At 38.4% G+C, this 25,180-nt stretch overlaps 2 protein-coding genes across 11 annotated transcripts in view; one reads left to right on the top strand and one right to left on the bottom strand.

Annotated features, from left to right (window-relative positions):
• The window catches only part of HMG20A (high mobility group 20A), a 75,893-nt gene extending 72,842 nt beyond the window's left edge, over positions 1-3,051 (bottom strand). For all 8 annotated transcript variants that reach the window (XM_008708437.2, XM_008708438.2, XM_008708439.2 and 5 more), the window contains exon 1: positions 2,756-3,051. The gene's annotated coding sequence lies outside the window, so the exon portion shown is untranslated. The remainder of the gene's footprint in view (positions 1-2,755) is intronic.
• Positions 3,052-3,554: 503 nt separating this feature from the next.
• Positions 3,555-25,180, top strand: part of PEAK1 (pseudopodium enriched atypical kinase 1) — a 293,673-nt gene continuing 272,047 nt past the window's right edge. For all 3 annotated transcript variants that reach the window (XM_040642949.1, XM_040642947.1, XM_040642948.1), the window contains exon 1: positions 3,555-3,734. The gene's annotated coding sequence lies outside the window, so the exon portion shown is untranslated. The remainder of the gene's footprint in view (positions 3,735-25,180) is intronic.

The following is a 25,180-nucleotide window of genomic DNA, read 5'->3' as shown; positions in this document are numbered from 1 at the left end:
AATTCCAAGCGAATAGGGTTATTTGTCTGTACTCACTGATACATCCCAAGTCCCTAGAACAGGGTCTATCCCACAGTAAGCGCTCAGTAAACTTTTGCTGACATAATGAAGTCGTGTAAGGAGTATTTTCATTCGAATACTCTTGAAATAGAGATAAAGACAGCAGAGTAGTAACTTTAAAAACCATTCAAGTTGTTAGGATACTCTCTTTAACACTCAACCTCATGGCAAAAACAAACTACCAAAACAACAAATATACAAAAAAGCAATAGTTGTAAAACATTAGCATGATTTTACAATGAAAGGTGGACAAAAGAAATTAAAAGACACTTTTGCACTTTATATAGCACCTAGCACTCTGTGGGTAATCAAATTTCAGTGAAATGGAATACAGAATTTTGGCCTGTTATTTTAATGTTTTAAACTTTTGTGAGCAGCATATCCAATGACCATTTCTGGAAAAGAAAATGGTTATCTAATCTGAGTACCTTAAAAGTACCAACAATTTCTTTCTTTTAGATGGCAAGCAATGGAATGAAACTCTCAAAATCATTAACTCAAAGAAGTAGCAGAGTACACTTCCATAAGTCTTTATTTTTCTAATTTTGATACTATGTTTCTATTAAAACATACAAAGAAAGCTGCAACAAAGAGCGCAGAGGGGAAAAAAAAGTCTTTGGAAGATAGCAATCCTTTCTAAAGAAACACTTCTAAAGATTTAAAGAGAATAAAAGCAGGTTCCATGGACTTTTCCCTCTGTTTCTCACAAGCTTTTCTAATATTTCTTCTTTGATGGAACCAATGAATAACTACCACTTATCACAAAACGGCTTCTTTCAGATATGTGCTGTATATATTACTTTCTTCAGAACAGACAGTTCTTCAAGCTGCTCAAGTCTTTCAGCTGCAGCAATTTTTCTTATTTCTGTTATACTGCAATTCTTCCACGGAATATCATAAAGACCCAATTAAAAAAACTCCTTTGCTCTCCAGTTTCCTAAAGGCAATACTACGTAGCTCAATCAATATTTTAACTAAATTTTCTCTCTTTTTCATTTAGTTCCACAATCTTTGCTTACTTCAATAATTCGTAATACTATAGTTTAATTTGTCAGGGTGATCATATCATATTTTCTTTTATAATACATTAATATGGAAGATAGTGAGCACTTTCTTTCTAATCAATTAATTAATACTTGCTTGAGGCAGTCTAACATGTCCCTAGCCTTCAATTAATAATAACATAGACATTATCATGTCTTGCCAATTTTTGCAGAAATGTTGTAGTCTTTTAAAAGATAACTCACTGATTTTAGGGTCTTAGATTTTTTTTTAAATGTTTACAGAAGGTTGGAACATATATTTTTCCTTACTGTAATACTTAGTTTAAAAGACATCTTCTAATAAATTCTAAGTGAAATAACTTTTTAAAAGACCTAGAATTAAAACAACTGCAAATTCTGAGGATAGATTAGGTAACAAATCCCAAAGAAAAAATACATAGGCCTTATTCTTTTAAAAATCCTTTAAAGACATTACGGTTCATTTGATATTCTAAAATGACTAAAACTGAGATTTCACAGGCTCCAGAATGACTCCTTCAGTACACACACACACACACACACACACACACAGTGATACTTGAAAAGAGAAGCCAAGAAATCTAAATTGTTGAGTGTTTATTACCACTTTACATATCATTTCTTATAAAACATTGAGAACATAGGAAAAATAAAAAGTTGTCTTATTCATCTTTTGCCCTTTGTGAGCCGAATGTCCTGCTTGCTTAAAATCTAGCTAAGTATCATGATCCTTGCACCATGGTTTGAAAACACAAAGAGCAGATACCAGTTTTTAATCAGTGCTGAAATTAATTATACTACAAAGGGGAAAAATTACCAATGCACAACTCTCAAAAGTGCTACATGAAAGTTACATGTAAGAATTTTTAAGGTTGAGGAAGTTGTTTTCAGGTACAGGGCAAAAGCTGTAGCTTCAAATCAACAGGTCCAAGAATTTAAGACACCAATCCTATCAGTTAAGGTAACACCAAGTATTTCAGTACTTTAGTATGATATCTCCACTCTTGTAAGGTGAAAATGCCTCATAATTTAGGTAAAACGTTGAGTCCTATAATAAGCCACCTCCTTAAAAGAGCAGCTACAGAGTTCCGGTGGCATGCCAAGACAGAGACCACCACTATACCTCACTGAATCCAGGTTGGACTTGAGTAGGGGAGCAGAGCTGGGAAATCCATTAATTACACAAGAAAGTATGTCTTGTGGAACTGAGCAATTTTAACAAAGGTCTTCGAATACTTTGATGAACGCTTAAAAAAATCGGGGGGGAAGGAAATTTTCATTCTCACACGTAGAAATAAAACTCATAAATTCTGACTGGAGGCTGGTGATTAGCACAACTTTGGGGAATAACCTAACTTTTCACATGAAACACAATCCTAAAACTTTAAGATACCGTCTATGCAAATGGCACCAAGTATCACGTTTTCAAGCCTTCGCCGGCAATGGAAGTGGGTTGGACACCCCCAAACCATCACCCTACCCCCACAGGAAATGAGTTCTGTCTTCCCCCTCCCCTTGGACGGCTTTCCTCCCCTCCCCCAACCGGAAGTGAAGCGCCCCCATTCAGTCGGCCTCAAACCGAGACAAACCAGTAACAGCAAAAGAGAGATGATCTTCAAGGGGTGAAGGGCACCTCCACTGTGGCCACCCCGAAGCTCGCCTTGCTTACTGACCTGCTGACGATAGGGGCAGGCAGGGGCCTGGGGCCTAAAGAAAGTCCCTTGCACAGAGGACAATTCCCTGAGCCCCTCTCAATCGCCTTCACTCTTCTCACTCCGTCGTCTCACAGCATGGAAAAAATTCCTCCGCAGTACTTTATTTTGATATCTTTTCTTTCCCTTTACCTGGTCGCGTAACCATCTTCCCATAGGTAACTTTTCTTATCGCAGTAACACTTAAAATTGTTCCGGTGGGGACAAAAATGGAATATTAGTCCCCACACCTTCAGAAAAATGAAGGGATTATTTTGTTCAAATGCGGCGAAGGACTACGTGATTACGCAAGGTGAGACTTACTTTCGCGGAGGTTTCTGGGAGATGTAGTTTTTTAAATTGCTAAGGCCTGCAGAAAGAAATCAGTAATTACTATATACTGGAGTCCTTGGAAACACATGTTTTGTATTCGAGGGCAGACTGACCAGGGGACTTAGGCACCAAAAGGGCCAATACTCCGTTGCCCTTTTCCTCTGGAACTTAATGGAACCAAATTTTCCCTTCACTTTGGCCCAAGGTCCTGGTCGTCCCTCCCTCTTCCTTTGGCCACGCCCTCATCACCAGTCAGGCGCCCTCATAGGCTCATCCTCTGGAGGTAGGAACGCGAGAGGAGGGGCGTCACGGTGATTCCTCCCGCGAGGCCGTGGTGAGACTGGTAAGAGGGGCCGAAGGCCGAGGGTTCGTGCGCGCGCGCGTGCTCGCTCCTCAAGGAGCGGGGCGGCGAGTGTGCGCGCGGAGGGGTGGCGCGCTGGGCTGGGAGGAGGCTGGCAGGCTGGTGGGCTGGGCGGGCGGCCGGGAGCGCGCGACAGACTCGGCGGCGGCGAGTAGTTAGTTACTTGTTAGTCAGTGTCAGTTGCTCGGTGGCGGCGGCCGCGGTCACCAGGAAGGGGACGGGCCGGCCGGCGATGGTGGTCACCACAGCGGCATGTGCGCCTTTCAGGTAACGGGGGCAGGACTACCCATGTCCCCTCGGTTCCCTTCTCCTCCGGCACCGACTTGTGGGACCACGGTCGTCCTGGGGTGAGGGCGCTGACCCGGGGGAATCCGGGCGGGGCGGCGCGGCGCGGGGTCGAGTGGCGCCGCCGCGGGGGCCCAGGCGGCTGGTGTGTCCCGCCTGGCGCGGGCTCTGCGGCCACCCCCGAGCCCTGCCGCCCCCGGGGCCCGCCGCCGCCGCCCCCTCCCGCGGCGGCGGCGGCGGCGGCCCCGGTAGCTCGGCGCCCCCCAGAGGAGGGAAAGTTGGGACCTGGCGAAGAGGGACGCCCCCGGGCGCGTCTGGGAGGCTGCTGGGGAAAGTGAAGCCTGTGGAGAGCTGGATACGGGGAGAGTAGGGCAGGAAGGGCTTCTCTGTCTTTTGCTAAGTCTACACCGTCATCCCGCTCCAAACCCGGGAAGATCCAGCGCAGGGTCGCCAGCGCCAGGGCGACACCCGGGGGCTCTTTGCCTCCTCACTTGGCCCTGTGGTTTGTGAGCCCGCTAACGTGTAGATTTGCTGGGTTGTTTGGGAATTTTCAGTGGTTCGGTTGGTCAATTTGTTTCTCCTTTGCCCTTTGACTCATCCGTTCTTGCTACTTTTCTTACCTCCCGCGTTGAGGACTAGCAGTCTGAACCCCCATCCCTCCCCCTCCGTGTCTCTGCACCCTCCGTCTGAGAATTTGATTTCGTTTTTCGTCCTTTGACGACGTTAAAGACTGCTGAGAGCAGTAGGAAGGAGATTTCCCACCTTTAAATGTTAACTTTCTTGCAATCCGTTGTTTCGTTTTGTTTTTTCAAGATCCAAGTTTAGGAATTTGAGAGCTGTGGAATGGAGTTATTAGAAGGCTGGAGTTGAGGGGATAGTGACGAGTTAAAAGAAAACTATGATTTCATCTTTATTGGCTTTGCTATAGAAAACCTAATAAATTTTTCTTCTGCCTCTGTTAGATGTGGTAAGATTAGACGTTGAATTAAATATTTGGAGACTTACATAAAAGGCTATTTTTAGGTCATTGGATGATGTATGTCAACAGCTTTTCACCTGAATTGGGTTTGCCTCAAGGATTCTGTTTTGGGGCCTGTGTACTGATTTTTGTTCAGCCACAGCATCTTTTTTTTTCCCGATAAATGAAATGTTGTAGAAATGTGTGTAGTGGGAGAACCCATATTGCTCTATGTAGTGTGGAAGTGAAAAACGTGAATTATGCACAGGGGTAAAACTTTCCATGAGCAATCTTGGATACTTGCTTCATGATGTCTTCTCCTGTAATCTCAGAGCATTTCCAGATAGCTCAATTCACTGACTACCTTAATTACTTTCTGAAGTGCCTGGCACATCTTCTCTTCTGTGACTCGTTTAGTAAGCTATAATGGCAGTTATGGTACATTTTCGTGGCTTCAAAGATGGGAGTTATAGCTTCGGCCCAGAGATTAATAGTTAACAATGGAAGCAGAATTCATACCATTCCTAGTGAGTTTGGGCTATGACCAACTCACAAACTATGTGAAAAAACAAACATCTTTCCATAGCTGTCAGAGGGGGAAATATTTTATCATGTCTTTATTTTGGAGACTCTAACTTGATTATATTATGTGGGAAAAAAATGTCAAATTATTTTCTTTGAGGCTTTGTGATGTGTGGTCCTCCTTTCCATCCTCTATCTCCCATTTAGGGGCTGATACTTATGTTTGGCTGGGTTCCAGGATGGGAAGAAAATATTTTGGCGAAAGGAAAAGATAAGATTGCTTTGAACTGTTATGATATTATAAGTATTTATTTTACCCAGTGATAGTACAGAGAAACTTCCTCGCTAATGTTTGTACCCCATTAACATTCTGTCAGAATACATTTTTGAGTCTACCCTGAGGCCTATAAAGAAATAATGCCACTTCATAACTGTTTCTGACAATCACATTAAAAAATGTGTTCCTGGAATGCATTATATGTGTACTCATATAAACATTTATCTTTGTACATTTATGGTAATGTAAATATTTAAGTCTGAGAGCTTAAAAACTTTTATTTGCTTATTTGCATACATGTTTTTCAACATCTAGCAGTGCCAACCGTATTTGCCAAATAAGCATCAGCCATAAATTCATGCTTTGGCACATTTCATATAATAACTCTTCTAAATTGCTCCATGGTGAAGCATCATGAGATTAGCATTTGCTTCATGAGAGAGATTTGTTGTTGTTTTTAACTGTAATGATGTGCTGTTTAAGTGGAACAGGTGCTGGGCTCTAGCTGTTTGTGTTGAAACGTGCCAAATCATACTCTTTTGTTGGTTGGGTTGTTTAAGTAATTTAGGAACCAGACTGTGGCCCCTGGCATGCCAAGAGTGAGTTCAAGGTTCCATATCACTGCTGCAAATTCCTATTTTCACTGTAAGAGGCAGGCGTGTGTGATGAGCTTTACTTTCTCCTTGCTGTTCTCTCTGTAATTCCTATTCCTCACCACCACCCCAGTCCTTTCATTACTAAAGCTCCTTGGAAGGCTTGGAAAGTCTAGGCTCCTTCACTGCTGGTTTGTTTTCCTTATAGAACTAGAAATTCTGGGAACTTGCAGGCCAGGAATAGATAGTTCATATTTATTTGACAAATATTTTGAGTGCCTTTTAAGTGATAGGCGTGGTAGGCCCTGAGTGTATGTAGAATGATGTTCCTTCTCGCAAGCAGTGTACAGTTGAGGAGGAGAAGTTAGTTGATAAGTGACAATTAACAATGTGATGTGATCTATGACACAGGTATAAGTAGATTCCTATGGGTGGAAGCACTACTCTGAGAATTGGGGTGGGGTATGTGGGGGTAGTTGACTCAGACTTGGGGTAGTTGTGGAGGGGGAGTCGAGTCAGGTAGGTGGGGTAGTTGACTCAGGTAGGGTAGTTGACTCAGACTTGGGATTTTAGGGAGGGGAAGTCCTGAAATGCATCCTTGTTGGTTACCTGAGCTAATCTTCAAAAGTAGGACTTAACTAGGTACAGAAGAAGGGAGAGGACATTTTATTTTATTTTATTTTATTTTTATTTATTTATTTTTTGATAAAAGACCAGTTTATTTTGCTCCTTAACCCATCTGGCCTCCCCCTTCCCTTAAAGGACATTTTAGACTAGTGCTGTCCTATAAAAATGTAATGTGAGCCACAAATATGTCATACATGTTTGAATTTTCTAGTAGATACATTTAAAAAAGTGAAATTCATTTTAATAATGTATTATCTAACCTGATATAGCTAAAATATTATCATTTCAACACGTAATCAATATTTTGAAAGTATTGAAATATTTGACATTCCCTTGTTCATACGAAGTCTTCAGAGTCCGGTATGTATTTTAAATTTAAAGCACGTTTCAACTTAGACTAGTCACATTCAAGTAATCAGTAGCCACAGGTGTACAGCACAGTTTTCCAATGGGGGCCAGTGAAGTGGTAAGAAGCCAAATCACTGAATGCCTTATCAGCCAAGTTAAGGAGCTTTAACTTTATCCTGAAGGCTGTGAGGATTTAGTGGTGGAAAAATTCTGTGATGGAATCAGTTTTGTGTTTTAGACCTATCATGTTGACAGTGAAGTGAATGCTGGATTAGAGAAGGGCAAAACTGAAAGCAAGATCGGTTAGGAAGCCATTCCAGGTGAGAAAGGATGGGGGATAAAAAGGGGCGGGGTGGATATATAAGCGATTGAGGAAGTATTATCAACAGTACAGGGTAAATAATCAGATTATGGAGTTGAGCAAGGTTGAAGATTTAGGATGATTCCACATTTCTGTTGTGACCTACTGTATGGGGCAGGCAACCGAAGAGAAGCCAACCATCTGTGCCAGACAGACCAAAGATGAAAAAAGGAAACTATGAGAGATTTGTCTCAGAAGCTGAGGGAGGAGAGAGTATTTCAAGGACTAGGAGTTGTCAACACTGTATCCTGCCATGAAAAGGCCAAAGAAGATAAGGACCAAATAAAGTTTCTGAGACTTGGGGATTAAGATGTCATTTGTAACTTTAGCCTGCACTAGCAGGTAGCTACATTGCAGTGCATTTAGGGGGTTAATAGTGAACAACAGAAGCTTAGCCAATTCAGGGCTAATACAGTGTTTTCAACAGAGAACTGAAAAAAAGAGTATAGGTGGAGGGAGATGCAAGGGATTTAGAGAAGTTTACTCCCTCTCCCTTTTAAATTAAGAGGATTTAGGGCACATCTGTATGGGATTGAAAAGAACCAAAGTTGGGGAGACATGGGCAGGGAGAGAGGGGGAGAAAGGTGATTGATGGATCCAAAGATTTGGAAGCAATAGGAGGGCATGAGATCCAAGGCATAGGTAGAGAAATTGGCCTTAGATAGGAGGTGATTTTCCTTTCCAGCGAACAGAAAGGAAGGAGGTAAAGTTGGCGATAAAGTTGTAACTGACGGGGGCAGGAAGGAGAATGAGTTGATGACGTATCATTTTTGAGTACCTTCTAAAAGTGAAGGAGAATGTGGTGGAATAGGAGTTCTTAAAAAAAGTATGTGAGTTTATAACAACTTCCAAGAGAATGAGAGAGAGAGAGAGAGAGAGAGAGAGACATGGAGGGAGAGAGGGGCAGACACTGACACAGACATGACTAGGAGAATGAAGGATGTTTAGAGGCATTGAGGGCCCATTTGAGATTGTACACCTTGGATTTGTAAGGGTACCGATTTGCATGGTGGTTTGATTTTTTTCCCTGCAGCGTGATCACTCTGTATATAGCTGAAGAAACTATTTAATACTCCCAGGAGCTCATAAGATAGGTACTGTTAATCTCCTTGATTGTAAGATGAACAGCTGGGTTGCAAAGACTGGTTGTTCATTTCTAGAACCCAGACTGTTATCCATTGCTTTGCAGATGCCTGCTTAGTAGAGATTCCTGAAGGATAAGGAAATTATTGATATTGAGGATTGTGACTGAATCAAAGTACTGTGGAGTCCAGGCTGGATCATGAACAGGAAGCCTGGAAAGGGTGATTCAATTAGGAGAAAATGAAGGACATGAAAGGCTAGATAGATGTCACTGTGAAGCTGAAGAGCTGGTGAGGAGGAAGCAATGATACTAGCTTTTTTTAATGGAGTACCTACTATATGCTAGTCACTTTACCACCTTATTTCTAATTCTAACATTAACTCTACAATGTGTTATTAACCTTATCATCTTCCCTTAGTCATTCTCCATCAGATGAAGAAACAGGATTAGAGAGGTTAAATAATCTGTCCAGAGACCTACACTATTAAGTGATGAAACCATGATCCAAAGCTTATTCTTTTTTCTCCAATTCATATTCTTCTTTTTAAAAGAGTTTTTATTTTTTAAAGTAAGCTCTAGGCCCAATGTAGGGCTCAAACTCACAACCCCAAGATCAAGAGTCACATGTTACAACTGAGCCAGCGAGGTACCCCCAAATCATATTCTTCTTAAGTAGTTAAGACAGAAAATGCAGTAGTGATGAAAAGTGGTTGAAAGACACTGGGATATTTAATTTAGGATTTCAGAGGTGTATCATTCATTTAACAAATATTTGTTGAGCATTTAGTACACGTGCCAGGCATTATTCTAGGTACACAGGTTATAATAGCGAACCAAACACAAAATCCTTGCCCTCATGAATCTTATATTTTTGAGAGGCTGAGACAGACATTAAACAAAATAAGTGAGAGTTATTATTATATTAGAAGGTGATAGATAAGTGCTGTAGAGAAAAATAAAGCAAGCAAGCAAGAGGGACAGGAATGGATGTCTGGGAAGGACTTGGTGAGAAGTGAGCAAAGACTTGAAAGAAGTAAGGGACAGAGTAGGTAGAAGAAACATTTTGCATTGGCCCTGAAGCAAGAGATGTGCTCGGCCAGTGTTCCTGCACTGGGCTGAACAGAAGAGAAGGTGGTAAGGTCAGAGAGATAACTGGGTCCATATCTCATAGAACCTGTAGTAGGCCATTGTAAGCACTTGCATGTTTACTTTGTGCAATGGAAACTATTACAGGGTTTTGAGCAAAGGAGTGACATGATCAGATTTATGCTTTAAAAACTTCATTCTGGGCCATGTGTTGAAAGTAGTCTAAGGAGGTACAGAGGAAACCAAGTAGACCTGTTGGGAAGCTCTCCTAAAAAATCCATTTGAGAGAGAGTCTTGGACCAGGGAATTGAAAAGTGATTGGGTCTGTTAGATTTACAGAAGAGTTGCACGGATTGTACGTAGAGTTTCCTTATGCCATGTTTCTTAAGCTTCCCGTTACTGACATTTTGGACTAGATAATCCTTTGTTGTAGGGGGTTGCCCTGTACAGTAGGATGTTATGCAGCATCCCTGTCCTTTATCCACTAGAAGCCAGTACCGTCTCCCCACTTCTAACAATCCGAAATGTTTCCATACATTACCCAATGGCCCTTATAGAGCAAAGTTGCTCCTATTAAGAACCACTACCATACACCCTTCACTCTGTTTCCCCTAATGTTAAAAATAAATAAATAAAAATAAAAAATTAAAAAAAAATCTTTTATAACCATGGTACATTTATCAAGCTAAGAAATTAACATTGATACAATACTTCAATCGAACTCCTGATTTTATTTGTATTTTACCAGTTTTTCCACTAATATCCTTTTCCCATTCCATTATTTAAACCAGGATATTACATTGTTTTTAGTTTTCAAGTCTCCTTTACCTCTTCTAATGCATGACAGTTTCTTGGTCTTTTCTTTTATGACCTTGAGACTTTTACAGAGTGTGAGTTATTTGTTTTGTGGAATGTTCTTCAGTTTGGGTTTTTTGATGTTTTCTCCTTAGATTGGGGTTATGGATTTTGGGGGGAAGAACACCAAAGCAGTGAAGTGCCCTTCTTATCATGTCATATAGGAGGTGCATGATACCAACATGACTTATTATTGACAATCACTTTGTTAAGGTGTTTTCTGGCAAGTTTCTCCACTGGAAAGTTATTTTTCCCTTTCCAGTCTCTGTTCATTAGAAGCAGGTTGCTAAGTCCAGCCTACACGCAAACGGGGGAGGAATTAAACACCTACTTCGTGGAGGAGGAGAATCAAAGAATTTGTGACATATATTAAAACCACCATAGTAATTGGTAAATATTTGGGGAGGGGATACTTTGAGGCTTTGCCAGTATCCTGTTTCTGCTCATGAATTTTAGCATTCATCAGTAGATCGTGCTTGCAGTAATTATTGCTGTTGTGTTCTAAAAGTACTTTTTTATTTCCCTCATTTTTTCCTGTATTTATTGATTGGAATTCTTCGGTAAGGAAGACCTGTCCTTTCTCATCTGTTTTTCTATCTACCTATTTAATCATTTATATCAATTCCAGTTCATGGATATTTATTTTATTCTTAGGGTTATAGTTCAGTGCTAGCATTATTTATTTTATTGACCGAATCATCCAGCTTTGGCCATTGGGATCTCTTTTAGGTTGACTCTGTGTCGTTCGCCATACTCCTGTCATTTGTTTGTGTGTATCCTTGTACACTTCTCTATTCTCAGGTACTGCTAGATGCTTCAGGCTCATCTTGTATTTTTCCTGCAATGGCCCTAGGCTCATTTTTTCAAGAAGCTGTGGCTCCTTTTATCAGAGAATGGTATTTTGAGGCCAAGATCTGGATGCTAGGTGTGCTTGTTGCTACTGGAGTATCACTGCTTCTAGGCACACTCAGTGGACAGAGAGCTAGGAAAGACATGTATGTATACTAATCTATGTATCCACACATATCTGCATTTATTTCTGTATATAAAACTAGGCCTGCATTTATACTTATGTGACTCTGGTTGGATGTGTTTTGATCTAACTATCTTTGCTGATGGATTGGATATAGAATGTGAAAAGAGAGTGGTTAAGGGACTCCAAGGTTTTTGGCTTGAGAACCAGAAGGATGGAGATGTCATTATCAGAGATGTGAAGATTGTGGGTAGAGCAGGTTTCTGGGAAGAGTTCAGGAATGATTTCTGGACTGGCTAAGTTTTTGAGATGTCTAATAGATATGCTAATAGGGATATCAAGTCAGCAGCTGAACAAATGAATCTGGAGTTCAGAGGAGAATGGTCCAGGTTGGATATGATTGGGAGTTGTCAGTGTAGGTGACATCGATGCCTGAGGAGTAAATGTTGGTAGAGAAGAGGTTCAAGGACTGACCCCTGGAGCATACCAGTCAGAGAGATGAGGAGGAGCAGTTCTGCAAAATGTTAAGGATTGGGGTGTAGCTATAGGGTGGATTCCATATCCATCACTAATAAACACTATTTTCAAGGTGCTGAGCTGTTTTGGGGGTTAACCTTGTATCCTTCCTCCATAAATTTACAGTCTAGGATGGGACAAATTACAGACTTAAAAAGAGTAGCAGTGGAAGGCAAATACTGGATAATAGTATAGATCCTGGAGAAGCTTGTCGGAGGACATGAACAAAAGAAGCGAACGGCAAGCGTGCCAACTGGAAGTAAACATTAACGCAAGCATGTGTCAGGCAGGAAACTTGCCAGGGCTTCATGCACACAACTAGTAATTATCGACAAGCAGAAACTCCTCCATATGTTGACCTTGGTTTCTTAGGTTGCTTCTGCTGTTGGTCTCCTGCCATTACAAGGTTTGGGGTTGGTAATTGTACCTATGGTCGTTGGCTATCAATTAAGCCACTCAGTGAACTGGTTAGGAGGGTTTCTGATGCACTTTACTTTTTAACTTTCGGCCTTCTGCCACCTTTTCATAATCAGTGGGATTCAACTCAGGACTGCTTCAGATAAAATGTTTCCATGTGAAATCAAGCAGCAGTGGCCTTACCTTCTTCTGTGAACCTGCTTATTTTTTGACTGCTTCTTAGATGGTCTTTGACATTCCCATGTATCATTTTGTTATTAAGGTCATACCCAAAATACACTTATAGAACTTGAAGAGTAATTTAAACTTGTATCCTAGTAAACCGAGGTTTTAGTAAAATATTTTAATTTCATCTCCTTTGTACTAAAAGTGGAAAAAAGGCTTTCATTGCCTGCTGATAAGAGGTAGTATAGAGTGAGACAGATTAAAAGTACCTATCGAGTAATTATTTCTCATTCACTCCTAAGGAATTACAAGAAAAATAAGGGTATTATCTATTTTACAGAATGGGGGGCAGAGAATTACAGGATTCCATTCTCAGTTATTCCACTGAATTGGTTGGCAAAGCTGTTATCCCCTTATGTATACGGGTGTGTTGTATTTATTAGTTGTGAGAAACTTGAGCATATGCTGAGTGAAAAGAGACTCTGTCACTAGGTCTTATTAGCATGGTCCCTAGCACATAATGGATACTCAAACGATTGTTGGATGAAGGAAGTACATAAGATACTTGAAGATGTAAAGTAAGATATAAAGTAAGACATGTAGAGTTACTTAGCTTGTTCAAGAAAAGTTAGGATACTAAAAACTTTAGTTGTCTAAGTCAGAATTAGGGCAAAGTAAAATCTGTATGGTAACATTCTCATTTTAGACTAAGCCAGACAAATAATACTACTCTGTAAAAACGTGATCACTGTTTTTCGGGTAGCCCATAATCCTACCCTCCAGTAGTAGAATTCTTCTAGTTCAGGGGTCAAACTGCTTAAATTTGAATCTTGCTCAACTACATACTAGATGTTTGACATTAAGTTTGTTTCTGGACTATTCTTCCGTTTCCTTATTTGTAAAATGAACATTTCTACCTACTTTATGAGGTTGTCAGGTGAAGTAATAGGTAGCAAGCACATATATGTTTTGATATACGATAAGTGTTCAGTTAATTTTAACTGTTACTCTAAAAATGCTGAGAGGCTAGTATCTTAAAGTTTTTCATTTTCTAGAAAATCATGTATGCTGAGTGAGGGAAAAGGGGAAAAACCCTATGTGAAAAAGGGAAAAAGACTGATGGGAAGTATACTAATATATTCATAGTGATGTATCGGAACTATGAATAATAGGTTTTCTACTTTTTGTTACTTCCATCTTTTTCCTCTTAGTTTGTTTACCAGATTTTTGTTAAATATTTAACTATGAGCCAGAAATGGGCTTTCAAGAGCGTATTACTTTTTGAGAGTTAGCATTGCATTATGGTTAAGAGATGAATTCTGGACCTAGACTGCCTGGGATTGAATCTCATCTCTGCCACTTATTAGCTGTGTGATCTTGGGAAAGTTACTTTATTTCTCTATGCCTTAGTGTTCTCATCTGTAAAATGGGGATAACAATAGTACCTAAGTCAGAGGGTTTTTAATGAACTAATATTTATAAAGTGCTTAAAATAATTCTTGGGGCATAGGAAGTATCATGTGTTTGCTGATAAAATAAAGGATGGTAAAAATATTACGTTTAAAAATTAGTGAAAGATTTTAGCTTTCCAGTGTACTTATAGGTTATTCCACAAGTTTTCCTTTAACTCTCCTATCTCTACCTTCCTGAGCTTCTTTGGTTCCACTGATGGTAGAGAAGCAGGACAACTATTTTTCTCATAAATCCTTTGTATGACAGGAGCACTTTTCATTGTTTAAAGTTAGGATCTAACCCCCCTCACCCTCCCATAATTTTTCAAAACAGATTCAGTTACTTTTGGTACTACAAGGGAAGATGCCATGGTACACCTCTTAAATGTTTTGGAATAGTGAGTTGAATATTTCAAATGCTGAGAAAATGCTGTCTTCTTCTTCCCAGGTGTGCAGCAGTTTTTATAGATTTTTTTTGGGTATGAAGTAGGAGTAATTGTGGGAGTTAGTGTGAAAGAAGATTTAAGGCATTGAAGAAGCAAGAAAAAAAAAGTATTTTCCTAATGCCAGTTCTCTCCTTGACTTGAAAATTCTGTTAACAGCAATATCCTCAGACTGTTTTTCAGCATTTGCCTATTAAGGACTGGCTGTATTCACAATGTTAAACCTTACAACTAAATATTTCAGGTAGACTGACAGATCTTAATTCAGCTATTTGTCCTGAAGTTAAAAGAGGTTGTTGGTTTCCAAATTCAGTGAGGAAGTTAGTATAATATAAGAGTGATGAGAGGTCCAGAAGAGAATCCTGTGGTTTGATAACCCTTTTTCTTCTATACAGTGTAAGAACAAATTTACTTTGTTTCTTTTTAAAATTTTTATTTATTTATTTATTTGTCAGAGAGAGAGAGCGAGCTCGCACACAGGCAGGGCGAGCAGTAGGCAGAGGGAGAGGCAGGCTCTCAGGACCCTGGGATCACAACCTGAGCCAAAGGCAGATGCTTAACCAACCCAGGCATCCCTACTTTGTTTCTTAATATGCTCTTTTCTATATAAATGTAGCTGTGGAATGATAGCATCAGTGAATATACAAATTGCACCATCAGTAGCATAGAAATAATTTATAAATAGAGTGGTTCCTAATTCAGGGAGCTGAACTTTTATTATAAACTTAGATTTTACTCCACATGAATATTTTTATTAAACATATGCAAATAAAATTTGAATCCTATTATAAACGCAACTTGTAGTTCTGTTGTCAGTTTTATATTCCAAAAGTCTAACAAAAAATCTTGTCATTGAGAGAAGGTTGTGTTTTGTATTCTTTTGTAAAAGGCAAATATAGGGCTTTGTAGCTGCATGAATACTCTCTTATCTTCTGCAGGACTGTGTGGTCTGCATTTTCATGGACTGGCTGTCTGACTAGGAGACTGAGTCCTGTACAATATGACTTTCCTTTAATTCTCTGTCCTTTTTAGCTTTAAATCTTTATTACATATCAAACTACACATCTTAAAAAATTTCAAGTTATTATGATAGGAAAAAAGTTAATTTTTAATGTAGAAAATTGGAAAAATATGGAATAAGTAAAAAGGAGAAAAATCTGCTATCCTTCCAACCAGAGATAACCTGTACTGATAATTTGGTGCCTTTCTCCCCATTTTTCTGCATATACATATATTTTTCAGAATGCCTAGTTGACATCATACTGTGTATGGTAGAGATACAGCTTCTGTGTCTATTATAGTCAGTACAGTAAGCTGGTCATACTGTCAGAGACACGTAGGTGCTGAGACTGGCCGAGGAGACAGACTCATGCTCACTTATAGGAAATACTTTGCTTTTAGAGGAATTGGTATTTTTCTCTTTTTCATATTGTTAAACTAAATTGGAATATTGTGTGTGCTAGGACACCACTACAACCTCTTTAATGCATGTTTGAAGCAGCTCCACTTTTTAATAATCTCATATCCTGATTTTTTTCTGATAATTGATTATGGACATTTTCCTATGTCATTAAAAAATCTTACATCTTCACCAACCCATGCTCACTTTCAAATAGAGGACTGACAATAATAAAGGGTACGATAGTTAAATAGGCCCTTGATAGTCTCAAAGAATGTATCTCAAATCTCTTAGGCATATCTATTAAGGACTGGTGCTGTTCAGTAGAAATAATGCATGCTACAAATGTAATCTCAGATTTCCTAGTAGCCACATTTTTAAGAGTACAAAGAAATGGGGGGAATTAATTATAATGATACATTTTTCTTAGTATAACTAAAATATCATTGCAACATATACTCAATATAATAAATTATTGAGATGTTTTACAATTTTTTTGTTGCTAAGTCTTCAAAATTTGATGTATATTTTCTACTTATAGCACATCTCAATTCAGACTAGCCACATTTCGAGTGCTCAGGAGTCATATGTGACTAATATTAGCACAGTCCTGGAGCATATAATTTCTCCCATAAAATAAAACAAAATAGCACTTTTCAGGTACTTTAGAGTGGGTTAGTATGAGAAGAAGACTACAAAGCCAAGTTGCACTGGGGATACTGAGCACTCATTTTGGTGTCTTATGAAATTTTAAAACTTTGCCTCAATAAAATGACACATTCCTATATTTATTGACCTTCATGTCAGAGAATAATGTTAAATTTGTAGTCACGTAAAGGTTTACTGTGCATACTTACCTGTAGCTATTCTCAGGATAGTCAATAAGATCAATTCCATATTCCAAAGATTTTGGATAACTAAGAGTTTGCAAGTACACTTCATGGTTTAAGACCTGAGGACAAATGTATCCTTCCTTGTAGAGAGTGCTTTTATGAAGTGTGTAGCAAACATGTATGCACATGTACATGTTACATATATGTGTACAAAGTATGTATATTATATACACACATACATACACATTTATCATAATCCTCATCATTACTCTGAAGAAACAGTAGCAATTAAAATCAATCTTTTCTTTTTATTTTATTTTATTTTTATTTTATTTTTTTTTAAAGATTTTATTTATTTATTTGACAGAGATAGAGACAGCCAGTGAGAGAGGGAACACAAGCAGGGGGAGTGGGAGAGGAAGAAGCAGGCTCACAGTGGAGGAGCCCGATGTGGGGCTCGATCCCATAACGCCGGGATCACGCCCTGAGCCGAAGGCAGACGCTTAACCACTGTGCCACCCAGACGCCCCCCAATCTTTTCTTTTTAAAATGAATTTTTGGCATGATGAGAAAGACATGGCATGATCAGGAAGATCCCTAAGGTTAGTGAATAAATAATATATAATAGAAGAGTAAAGAACACGCTTTGCTTTTAATTTAGTTTGTGATCATGTGAAAAATTCCTTAATATCTCTAAGCTTTATTTTGTTTTGTAGGATGGAGATAATCCTGCCTTTTTTTCTTAATATGATTTTGATTATCAAATGGGATGAGCGGAGACTAAAGGGACATCTTTATGTCCCCAGGACTTAATATAGGGTTTGACACACTGGCACCCAATATACATTGTATTCAGAGTCTGAATATATGTTAAAGAACTTTCTAAACTGAGAGTGCTGCAAGTGGAAGCTATTATGTTTTTACTTGGTTTGTACTATTTCTTCTTATTTAATTTCTTGACTGGAATATGAGAAGTGTAATAATTAATATTTCCCCATCTACTCAATAAATAGGAGTGCGTGTTGTGGTTTTATTTTTACTTACCATTATTATTTTATTCACCAGATCTGTCTTGTCTATAAATAAGTATATCTCTAAAAATGTTATAATTATCTTGTTTTAAAAGATGTCTAGCACTTAAATATCTTCACCTGTTTAGCATAAACAGTTAATAATTTTTTTTTTTGTTACTGTGAGATAGGACTGTTTTCACTGTAGTCCATCTTTACCAGCTTAAAAATCAGCCCGAGACACTAATGCATGCTTATTGGATGTCAACACTGTTGAGGCAAAGTAGTAGTATTTTAATTACCACACTGTGGTTTGGTAACCAGAAACTGCCCCCTATAAGAATGGCTTTCTTATTTATATAAAGATGGGAGATCCTCCAGAAGGGATCCAGCTCTTCATAAATGCTTAGTGTGGAAGTAAAACAAAATTATAATGCAAGAGCCAATAATGTGCACCCAGAACAGCATTTCAAAGTGATCCTCATGAAAACATTAGCTTTTTCTAGCACCAGCTATGAGTTTCTGTAACTGCCCACTCACTGAGTCATCTGTAGCAATTGAAAATTTGGATATTTCCCATTTTTTAGGGTATATTTTTTGATTAAGTGGCTTCCTTTTATCTCTTATGAATGAAGTAAGCAGCCTCATGTAGAACAGCCTGCGCAGTGTGGCAGTGTGCCTCATTGTTTCCTGGGGATGAGGAGCTTTAGGAAGCAGTTGAATATTGTCTGTGTGCTAGGACACCATAAACTGAATGATACACTACCAGGAGTAGTTCTGTTCCCCCACTTCTACCTTCCCCCAACACCTTTGGGTATCTTTGGATATTTAGTGACAGAAAGATAATCAAATCAAACTCGATTTTTTTTTCTTTTTTCTACCCATGACAGTAAATGTTAAAATTGTTGAAATCAAGAAATATAGTACAGGGGCGCCTAGCTGGTTCAGTTGGAAGAGCATGTGGCTCTTGATCTCAGGATTGTGAGTTTGAGCCCTATGTTGGGTATAGAGATTGCTCAAATAAACTTATAAAAAAGAAACATAGTACATGTTAATGAAAGAGATCTGTGCAATGACAGTGCAGACCATTTGGCCAAATGAAAACTGAGTGATGTATTGATTAAATGAAATGATGAACCTCAATTAAAGGCAGAGAAGAGGTAACTTGGTTTTTTTTCTTCCCTTGTTTGATGTTTCTCCCTGATGTCTAGGCTAGATATGCATTTTTAAAAAGTGATTCTATTACAAAAAAAAAAAAAATCTCTGCTTATGTCTATTCCATTCTGAATTTTACTGTTTGTTGTTGTGTTCAGACACAAGGAAAGAAGGATTGAAAGCTTGTCCGTTTTCTTTAATTCTGCTATTTATGTATCTTGCATCTGCTCATTCTTAGCTTAGAAAATACTAATGATAATTGGTTAAAGAAGACGTTCATCTCATGACTATTTATAGTAATCTAATTCTGAATAACTTTTATTATTAGGCCCTTAAATATTCCAACCTAAGAAAGCTCCCTAAGAAAGTAAAGCTCCCTAAGAAAGTAAAACTGGCACCTTTAATGTAGACCAAATTGTTGCTCATGCATTTGACAATATGCTCTGCATTAACTTTTGGTTCTTTCATGTCAGTATCTGATTGATGAAGTTCAAATGACAAATAATCTGTGAAAAATAAAAAGGTATGTTCATAGCTGATTTGGGAATTTAATTGAGCTGTGACCTACAATTTTTGTGTTGAGCTGTTTTTTTAAAGAAGCACAAGAAAGGGATATGATTTTACTTGCATAAGTACTTTTCATACCCTTAACAATTATATTGTGACTAGTGCAGATTGGCTCTTGTGTGATAGTTCAGTTGCTGGTCCTTGGGTATCATTTCAGGGAAATATTAAGAGAGCAAGAAGGGTGGGTATTTTTAAGGTTTAGTGCTACAGTGGAACCACTGCTTGAATTGCCAGCAAATTGAACTTCTGGAGGTAAGGAAATAGTGTGTATAGCAAAACTTTTCTTTAGGGAAGAAAAAAAAGTTGCTCATGTTTGTAAGATGATTATTTTGGAGAGAGTAGTTTGCAATTTGAGGATATTGTGAGCAGTTAATATGTAAAACACAGTTATAATAAACGAGTTACAGAGTATGTATGAAAGCGGTGTTTATGGTATCTAGCTTAGTTCCAGCGGCTTAGAATATGCATTTTGAAAGTGTAAGATTTCTTTGTTCTGACTTACTCCTTTTTGAATTTAAATTTTCTAAGTTCTTGCCATTTATTGTATAAGTGTTTTTTGGGTCTAAGTGCCCCGTCAGTTATTCTGACTGTTCAAACAAGATTTTTGTTTGTATTTTGTAGTGTTTGGAATTAAGGACCATATGCTAAATATTGGATATTTATCTGATTTTAGAGATGGTTTCTTTAAAAATGTTCCTAATTAAACAAGTTACAGATGAATAATATCTCAAGGGAAATGAAACAATGTAGCAATAAATGGAGAAGCCAAATTCCTTCTGAGTATCTCTCCCTCTATTTACCTCCCAGGGGTAAATAAATAGTAATCACTGCAGTCAGCTTGATGTCGTTCCAGGTCTTTTATTCTGTGTGTGCGTGTGTGTGGTTTTATTTTGCGTCTGTATTTTTTTTAATGTATTCTATACATTGATCTGCATTCTGTCCTCTACCCAATATGGATTATATCTTTTCATGTCAGTACATACAGTTGTATCTCGTTCTTTAAACTGCTACATAGTATTCCTTTGCATGGAGTTTTCACAGTTTTAGCTTATTCCATTAAAAAAAATTAAAAGCAGTGCTCTTGCACTTATATTGCACGAGCTTACCATTTTAAATCTGGAAATGGTAAAGATCATTTGATTTCTTCAAGTCTGTTTTCTGAGTAAGTAAAACACAATAAATTTTTTTTATCAAAACTGAGAGGAAGCAAAAATTAGTTAATTAGTTGGATTATTTCAACTTTTAAAAATGCCTGAATTGTGTTGTATTGTTCCAGGTATATGATTTAATGCAGTTGAAACTGTGTTGTTGTTGCATCACTGAACTCCCACTTGTAGTTGGGAAGAACAAAAATGATTACAGTTTTTCTGCAGTGAGATAGGATCATAAAAAGCAGCTTATATTTAGGCTACAAAGATCTTTGATGACTGTAACCAGAAAGAAGATGATCCCTGAGGGTAGGTTCCCTGTGTTTTCCTGTTCATTGTTAGATCCCAGGCACCTCCCATTGTGCCTAGTGTGACAAAGACATAAAGATGTAGGAATGAGTGAATGGTACATAAAGGTCCTATATATGAAGCATGTGTTGAAAATAACCTAGCAGCTAAGGCTGCAGATCTTGACCTTGAATTGCATTGGTATTAACACATCTATAATACTGAGCACTTGTATATCTGATAATTTATCCAAAACCTTGAGTTGTTTTGCTCTCTTGTTATCTTTACTTTCTATAAGTAGTCTTTCTTTTTTTTTTTTTTCAGGTGGATTAACATTATCTAAGTTATTATCTAAGTTTCTTAGGAACCTTTGGCCAAACCATTCAAAATGAACAACTGTGATGAGTAGTTTTTGGTGTGTCTTTCACCAGTGGTTCCTATCTTTGTTACCATATTGAGGATGCTTGCTGTTTTCAGTTCAGTTAGGAAGCATTTTCTGAGTGCCTACTTTGTAACGGACCTGATGCTAGATAGTGGGGGTACAGAAATAAATGAACTGCAGTCCTGACCCTCCTGCCTCTCAGTGCCCAGAGGGGGGAATACAAGAATAAGAGAGTGTCAGTGCTACATGGCAAGTGCAATTATAAGGGTATATACTGGACCATAATTTTGTGCTTTGGCATTAATTTGGCCATTCTGAGATTGAGACTGTCTGTAGGCTAGGAGTTTAAAGTATCTCTAATGCTTCATCATGCTTCATATTCTGACATTATTACTTTTTGGAGAACCTACAGCTGAACAGCTAGTTTTTAGTATGTATGTAGTGTTTTTCCCTCTTTCTTTCAGTTTCTTGGATGTGAGCTACTCTGTTAGAGCAAAGGACTGTGAACCAGCTCTGGCCTCAGCTTCTACTTGCTGCTGGAAAAAACCTCTTCTCCCATAGTTGTTTCTTTTTTTATTTGTGCTTGGACCTTTATAAGTCTATATAGACCCATATTTCCATCCCACTAGAATGTAATCTCTATGGTTGTAGGACTTCTTGTTCACAGATGTATTCCAGCACTTAGAATAATAGTGCCCGCCGTATAGCAGACTTGCAGTAAATACTGTTTAATGAATGGTATGTGACAACCCTACATAGAAGACTGAGTGAATCTTTAATGCACAGATCTTGTTTCAGAGCAAGGGGTTGTGTTCCTATTCTTTATGTGAAGCTTTGTTAATTCCATGTAGCTTAGCAGCAGCACCTCATAACCTCATAACCAGTATCATTTGTTAGGGTTACTAAGAAGATTCCTACTGCAGTGCTTATCCAGGGATAAGGAGAGAGGCCTTCAGTGAAGTCATCTTCTGGGCCTGTGAGGCTGGGATCCAAGATCGCTGTAACATTAAACAAAAATTTTGGTGGAGGAGTGAACTCTCATAGTCCTAGGGAGCCTTTTGGGTATATCCTACCCAGGCAGAAGCTCTTATCTTTTTGGTTATGGCATCATGGAAAGAGTTCCTGGAATTCCCTGGGGCTCCTATCCATTGGGTCATGTCCCAGGAAAGCTTGAGAGGCAGTTCTATTGTTGTGTTTAAGAGCCGAGGATCTACAGCCAGACCTCCTTTTTGGAATCTTGATACTGCCATTTCCCTTATGTATGATCTGCAGCAAATTACTTATTTTGTGTTTCAGATACCTCATCTGTAAAAACAGGAATAAAATAGTACCTAATTCATAATGTGGTTTGAGGATTAATATAGGCAAAGGGCTTAGAATATGGCTGGTACATAATACCAGTGCTCTGTAAATATTCATATTTACTTATTTGGTACAGAAAAACAATTCATGCTTTTTAACTCATTTTTATTCTGTGCTTTCCTGAGAAGTGTGAGAAGGCACTGAGGTACAGCTGATGTTCTGGGTATTTCACAAAGGTGGGGTGTGGAGGTGTATGGAGGTGTATGGAGGTGTGTTGAGCATTAGATGGCGCATAGCATCAGCTTCTAAGGCCCTCATCCATCACTATGTGTCAGGTGGAAAACAGGTGGAGAACCTTTGATCTGGAGAGCTCTGATTATCTCCAAAGTAGGCCATGCTCAATTTGACAGTGTCATGATTTTTAATATTTGAAAGTTTCGGAATTACTGCTTTGGGATATAACTCTTTCTTCTTCAACCTCTTTGCTGCTTTTGCTTATACCGCTGAATGAATATGATGCTTCACTTCCCACACAGATACCCAAATAGCTCTGACTGCCAAAATATTTGTTATCTTACTTTCAGCATGTAGCTTGTTGACATGATATTGGGTACTTAAAATTTTCACTATTACCTGGGTTTGAATCCCAGTTTTGCCAAGCTTCAGGTGTTTTGTTAAATGGGATGAAAGTGTCCAGCCCATAGGATTGTTGTAGGGGTTAATAAAAACGAAACACTTAGCGTAGTACCAGGCATGCAGTAAGTCTCAAATATTGGTTGTAAAGTTAATATATTTGTCCTGATCAGCGTGGTGGTCATTATTGTTCCATATTTCAAATTGCCAGCGAAATACAAATTTGCACTAATCCTCATTTCTGCTTGGAACTGGAAGACTAAATGGAATGTAGCAGCTCTCTGCTTGAAATGTGCTGTAACCTTCCATTTGCAGTCAAGATTTTACTACCTTCAAGGGCATACAGGGGTGCAAGTAAGTCTTGAGAGTTGGCTTTTCTGATCCTGTATTTCTAGTTCCTTTCTGCTGAAATATTGTAGTCTAGATTTTCATTACACACTCCCCTTGGTAGCTTCTCCAGTAAAATTGCAGTAATGTGATTTGCATTCTGTCCTTGAATTGAGGCCAGAGTTAGGAAGTACATTCAGTACTTTTTGGTAGCAAAATTCTGTAATGGCCTACGAGATAAGTATGGTGATAATAACATACACATTTTTATGTATAACCTCCAGTTTACCGCTTACCCTAGATTTGTTGCATTTCTTTTCCTTTAATTTGAAAAACATCCCTGCGTGATAGGCGGTATCATCTCTCCCTTTTACAATTGAGAAAACCGAGGCTCAGAAAGTTTAAATAATTTGCTGTGCAACTTAGGCACTGAACACAGTGAGAGAGTTAATTCACACCATACCTTTTTTCTTCTCAAAATTAGAAAGTTGAATCCCCAAATTAGGGTCAAAATTTTTCCTGGAGAAATTTATAAATGATTTGGCTACATACAGAACTTAGGTAAAAGAAAGGAAATAGGTGGAAAGAAGGTATGGAGAGGTTGAATCAATAAATGTGGGCCAACTACAAAAGATAAGCAGAGAGTATCATTCAAGCACTTTTGGTATTGAACCAATTCATAGAAGGCAGTTTCCCTGTTGGAGGATTTTTTTTTTTTTGGTAGTGTCACATTTTAACTCGGAGATTCAAAATTCAACTTAAAAATATATCTAGAAGAGAGGGTAAAGATAGTATTCATGGAAAGGAAAATGTAGACATAGAAATGTTACGTGTATTTAACAGAAGAAAATGATTCAGATGAACTGTTAAAGACATATGAGCTAAGTAGGGGTTCAACGTAGGTATGGTTCAGAGAAGGCTAATTGCAGATATTCTTTGATTCAGGTAGAGAAGATTCAGATAAGCTTTCTGGAGTTGTTGCCATAGAATTAAATTATATCTTTCTAGAAATGAGATCCCAGTGTGAGACTTTATTATTTATTTGGAATTTGTTTAAGCAGGGTGTGTGGAGGTAAACACTGAATACTTTCGGAGGAGGTATCTGGAGTACACTTCTGGGTCTGATGTGAATTTCATTAGCTGTGTGTTAGCCTGTCATATCTGTCACTGAGGCTTTAGCTTTTACCTAAGAAGCCTGCCTTTTTTTTTTTTTTAACATTTTCACTTGTTTAAACCCCTACAAGAGGCTCAAATTTTGCATCTTCAATTTACCTATAAACCGGCTGCATATACTTAAGACATACTAAATAAACCGACTTGCTAGCATTTGCTTCCACAGGATAAACTTGTTTTGCCTCCCTTCCCCATTAACTGCTCTTCTCAGACTTGCAGGTTTTTCGGGGAGGCCCTCTTCTGCACAGTTGCCCAGGCACCAAAATGCTGAGGTCACTTTTGATTCATTGCCTCCAGTCTTGCCAAATCTGGTAGATCTTCATTTGGAATGTATGGTTTGTCCTTTTCTCTTCATCGCTACTACTTGAATGTTTTTCCTTTTTTGCTAGAAAGGAAAAAGATCATTGTTTCTTGGGTGGTGGTTTTTCTTTCGTAGAATTCCCATAAGGCTCTCCAAATAATTTTTGAAAGATGTTTTCCTGGATAGTGCCTTTTATGTTTCGCTTATTTTAGTTATTCAACCAATTTAGTTTTG

This window comes from Ursus maritimus, unplaced genomic scaffold, assembly GCF_017311325.1.
Source record: "Ursus maritimus isolate PB19 unplaced genomic scaffold, ASM1731132v1 scaffold_27, whole genome shotgun sequence".
Lineage (NCBI taxonomy): Eukaryota > Metazoa > Chordata > Mammalia > Carnivora > Ursidae > Ursus > Ursus maritimus.
The sequence above is the reverse complement of the archived record's forward strand: the minus strand, read 5'-3'. Positions and strand labels throughout refer to the sequence as shown.